The following is a 5,000-nucleotide window of genomic DNA, read 5'->3' as shown; positions in this document are numbered from 1 at the left end:
GGACAAGGGAGCGGCGATCGTCCGCACTGAGATGGCCCAGGTCCTGGTCACTAACATAGACTCCCTGGCGAATGAGGACCAGCTGCGTCAGGCAATGCTGACGGCGCTGGGGAAGGAGCACGTTGAGGCCGCCATCGATATGTGGGCGCGACGGGATGGCACGAACCGTGCCCGCGTCACCATGCCACGGTCGGACGCGGAGCATCTGGCCGGGAAGCGCCTGCTCCTAGGTTACACCTCGTGCTGGGTGTGGGAGGTCCCGAAAGCGTCGCTGGCGGAGAAGCGGTGCTTCCGGTGCCTGGAGCGTGGCCACTTCGCCGGGCAGTGCTCGGGCGAGGACCGCAGCAAGATATGCATCCGGTGTGGCGCGGAAGGCCACAAGGCGGTTACTTGTATCGGCCAAGTCCGATGTCTAAAGTGTGGCGGCCCGCACCCGATTGCCTCCGCCCTGTGCAAAAATACGGCCCGACGATGATTGAGGTGCTCCAGATCAACATCGGCAAGAGCAGGAGCGCCCAAGATCTTGCGCTCCAGCGTATGAGGGAGGAAGCAGCAGACGTTATGCTCGTGACGGAGCTATACGCAGTGCCGGCCAACAACGGCAATTGGGCGTCTGATGAGCAACTCAAGGCCGCGATTGTCACCAGCGGCCAACGGTTCCCCATCCAGCGGGTGAGGAGTGTACAGCATCCAGGCATAGTGGCAGCAGATGTAGCAGGTATAGTCTTTATCTGCTGCTACATTCCGCCATCTGTCGGGCTCCCGGACTTCGAGCGGCAGATGGACCGGCTGGAGGTTCTGGCGAGAGGTCACCCCCACGTCGTCCTGGCCGGTGACTTCAACGCGTGGCACGGGGCCTGGGGGAGCGAGCGTGCCAACCTTAAGGGTGAGGCGCTCCTCCAGACGGCAACGAGCATCGGGTTGGAGGTGCTCAACCGCGGAACGGAGCCGACTTTCCTGGGAAACGGTGTGGCCCGGCCCAGCAGGGTGGACGTCGCCTTCGCGAGTCCATCGCTCTGCCGACCGGATGGAGTAGCGGAGGTCATCAGCTCCTGGAGGACGCTAGACCGCTACTCTTATAGCGACCACCGCTATATCCGGTTTGCGGTCGGGCAACAGCCTCGTGCTGGCCAGCGGCCCGGACGGGGCATCCAGCGGCTGGAAGGCGTCGGAGTACGGGAGGCGGGTGTTCGCTGGCGAACTCGCCAGTTTTGCCCCCGTACTTTCGAAATGGCACTCGAGGCGACCCGTTTTGCCGATCGGGTGACCGATGCGGCAAGCCTGGGGATGGTGCTCGCAGAGGCCTGCGATGCCACCATGGCAAGGATCGGCCACTCTCAGCAGAGAAAGAGCGCGAATGTGTACTGGTGGACTCCGGCCATTGAGGAGCTGACCGAGCGCTGCCGGTTGGCCCGGGAAAGGCAGAGCACGGCCTTGGACGAGACATCTGTCGAGTTGGCATCGCAGGAGCACCAGGAGGCGCGTGCTGCCTTAAGGACGGCAATTAAGGCCAGCAAGCAGCGCCAGTTCGATGAGTGGCTGCAGGCCCTAGCCGCGGACGAGACGGGACAGTGGTTCCGGCAGGTCCTTCTGCGGTTTCGGGGCAGCTGGACGGCGCGTGAACGCGATCCAGCGGTGTTGCAGCGGATCGTCGAGGAGCTGTTTCCGGAGCATCCCCCGGTCGAGTGGCCGGACGTCGCGCCTTCGGAAGGGGACACTCCGGTCCGTCCGATCAGCTGCGCGGAGCTCCAGGCGATAGCGAGCGAGCTGCATCCGCGGAAAGCGCCTGGCCTGGATGGAGTGCCAAATGCTGCGGTGACGGTTGCCATCCGCAAGCATCCAGAGTCCTTCGTCGGGGTCTTCCAGAGCTGCCTGGACACGGGCGTCATTCCACGCGAGTGGAAGAGGCAAAAGCTGGTGCTGTTGCCTAAACCAGGTAAGCCACCGGGCGAAGCGTCGTCTTGTCGCCCGATCTGCCTGATAGACAACCCAGCGAAGGTGTTCGAGCGGACGGCACTCGACAGGCTTAATGAGCACCTCGAGGATCCGGAGTCGCCTCAGCTAGCGGAGAACCAGTTCGGATTCCGGAGACAGCGAAGCACCCTGCAGGCGATCCAGCTGGTGGTGGAGGCAGGCGAGCGCGCGATGTCCTTCGGCAGGACGAACCAGCGGGACAGGCGCTGCCTGCTGGTCGTGGCGTTGGATGTTAAGAACGCCTTCAACACTGCCAGCTGGCAGGCGATAGCGATGGCCCTGCGCGAGAAAGGGGTCCCAGCGCAGCTGCAACTCCTTCTCCGCGACTACTTTACCGACAGGGAGCTGGTGTACGACACCCATGACGGCCCGGTGTCACGTCGGGTAACGGCAGGCGTTCCACAGGGGTCAATCCTTGGCCCGACTCTGTGGAACGTCATGTACGACGGCGTTCTGCGAATCCAGCTCCCTGAAGGGGCCACCATCGTCGGTTTTGCTGACGACATCGCCATCCTGGCCGAGGGCCGCACACCGGAGGAGTCGGCGACGGTTGCCGAGACAGCGATTGAGGCGGTGATGGGGTGGCTTGAGGCACGTCATCTCAGTCTCGCCCCCCACAAGACCGAAGCGGTGCTCATTTCGAGTCTGAGACGAGGACGACTGGAAATTCCGGTACGCGTCGGTGAAGTGACCTGCACCACTGGGAGATCGATGCGCTATCTGGGGGTCCAGCTTCATGAGAAGCTATCGTGGAAACCGCACGTGGAAGCGGCCGCGGACAAGGCCCTCCGTGCGGTGGCGGCGGTCACCTCGGTGATGCGAAACCACAGCGGCCCGCAGGTGGCCAAGCGGCGATTGCTGGCAGGAGTTGCGGAGTCTGTCATTCGGTACGCCTCGCCCATCTGGGCTAAGGCGACCGATATGCAGTGGTGCCGCAGACGACTGGCCCAGGTGCAGAAGCCGCTGGCACGCGGGGTGTCGAGCTCGTTCCGCTCGGTGTCCTATGAGGTGTCGGTGGTGATGGCCGGTCTTGTACCCTACCGTCTAATTATCCAAGAGGACGCAAGGTGCCACAGCAGGCTGTCGGCTGAACCTGGCATCAGCAGGAAGGAGGCTCGAGCAATGGAGCGAGCGGCCACGATGATAGAGTGGCAGAACGCGTGGGACCGTGCGGCGGCAACACCATCGGCCAGCCGCTATCAGACGTGGGCACACAGCCTGATTCCCGACCTGCACCGGTGGACGGGACGTAAGCACGGGAAGGTGGACTTCCACCTTTCGCAGGTGCTCTCCGGACATGGATTTTTCCGAGAGTACCTGCATGTCTGCGGCTTCGCTTCGTCCCCGGAGTGTCCACGGTGCGTGGGGTCGGTCGAGTCGGTGGCCCACGTCTTGTTCGAGTGCCCTGTGTTCGAGGAGATCCGACGTGAGCTGTTGGGCTGGGGGACATCCGAATCGGTCCAGCTCAGCAACATGGCCGAGAAGCTGCTGGAGAGTGCGGAGTGGTGGGACCGCATTCAAAGGGCAGCGAAAAACATCACCACCGTGCTGCAACAGCTGTGGCGCGATGAGGAGGCCCTCGCCAGCGGTCGAGCGGAAGCGGCTTTCGCCGAGGACGAGGAGGTGGTCCTCGAAAGTGTGGCCGCACTCTTCGGCGAGGAAGTGGAAGACGTCTTCGTAGAAGACATCACGAGACGGGTAAATGAAACGCGAGCAGCGCGTCAACGGTCTGCCCGCAACAGACGGCTTCGCGGCAGGGCGGAGGATCGGGCGCGTGTGCGACTGGCTGCGGACGTCGCAGCAGCACTGGCCGCTCGGGATGACGAGGTACTGCGGGCGGCAGTAGAGGCGGAGCGCGAGGGCCTAGCTCCTCCTCCAATCCCTCGGCGGAGCAGGGGAGAACCAGCTTCCCCTGAAACGGTTAGAGTTCGCCACGAGAGGCGACTGTTCATGCAGCGAGTGTGGAGAGCTCGTGTCCGCGAAGAGGGTCCCTCGACAACGCGCCGTCGTCGGTCCATTCCGACGGAGGCGGATCTAATCCGGTCTCGGCGGAATAGACGAGAGAATGAAAGAAGACGTCGAGCTGCAGGTCGGCGATGGACAGCTGCGGAGGAGGCTTCCGCCAGCGAGGCGGAATGGTCCGATCGCTAGATTGCGAGCTAGCTTGAGAGCCTAAAGTGTTAAAATACGAGCGAGTCATGCGGACTCAGTTAGCGTACGCTCTCAATATGCGGGTAAAGGAAAGAGCAATTTAATAAAGAGATTGGGTAGGGACATCCGAAAGGGTTCATAATGACGCACGACAAATCCCTGGCGGGCGACGTCGTTCGTCAAGAGCGTGGGTTTACGCTATTGTTTTTAGAACATAATGTTTATGAACAATAAAACCTGCAATTGTTTAAAAAAAAAAAAAACGAAGTGGAGCTTGCGGCTTAATTTGACTCAACACGGGAAAATTTACCAGGTCCGAACTTATCGAGGTAAGACAGATTGAGAGCTCTTTCTCAAATTTAAGGGTAGTGGTGCATGGCCGTTCTTAGTTCGTGGAATGATTTGTCTGGTTAATTCCGATAACGAACGCGACTCAAACAAGCTAACTAGAACGCTGTCAGCAGTGCACCTCCGGGCGCACCTGACGTCAAGGCCGGCGGCCCCTTCACGGGCGGTCGTCGGCCACGTTTGCCCTGCTTAGCGGGACAACTTGTGTTTAGCAAGGTGAGAATGAGCGATAACAGGTCCGTGATGCCCTTAGATGTTCTGGGCTGCACGCGTGCTACAATGTGAGCAGCAGCGTGTTCTCGCCAATTGGCGCCCCCATTCCGAGAGGAACGGGAAATCACCCAAATGCTCATTTAGTTGGGATTGGGGACTGCAACGGTCCCCATGAACCTGGAATTTCTAGTAAGTGCTAGTCATTAGCTAGCGCTGATTACGTCCCTGCCCTTTGTACACACCGCCCGTCGCTACTACCGATGGATTATTTAGTGAGGTCTCTGGAGGCACACCTTCCGCGGTTCCTTCGTGAG

This window comes from Anopheles moucheti, assembly GCF_943734755.1.
Source record: "Anopheles moucheti chromosome X unlocalized genomic scaffold, idAnoMoucSN_F20_07 X_unloc_14, whole genome shotgun sequence".
NCBI classification, from domain to species: Eukaryota; Metazoa; Arthropoda; class Insecta; order Diptera; family Culicidae; genus Anopheles; species Anopheles moucheti.
Note: the sequence above shows the minus strand (reverse complement) of the source record.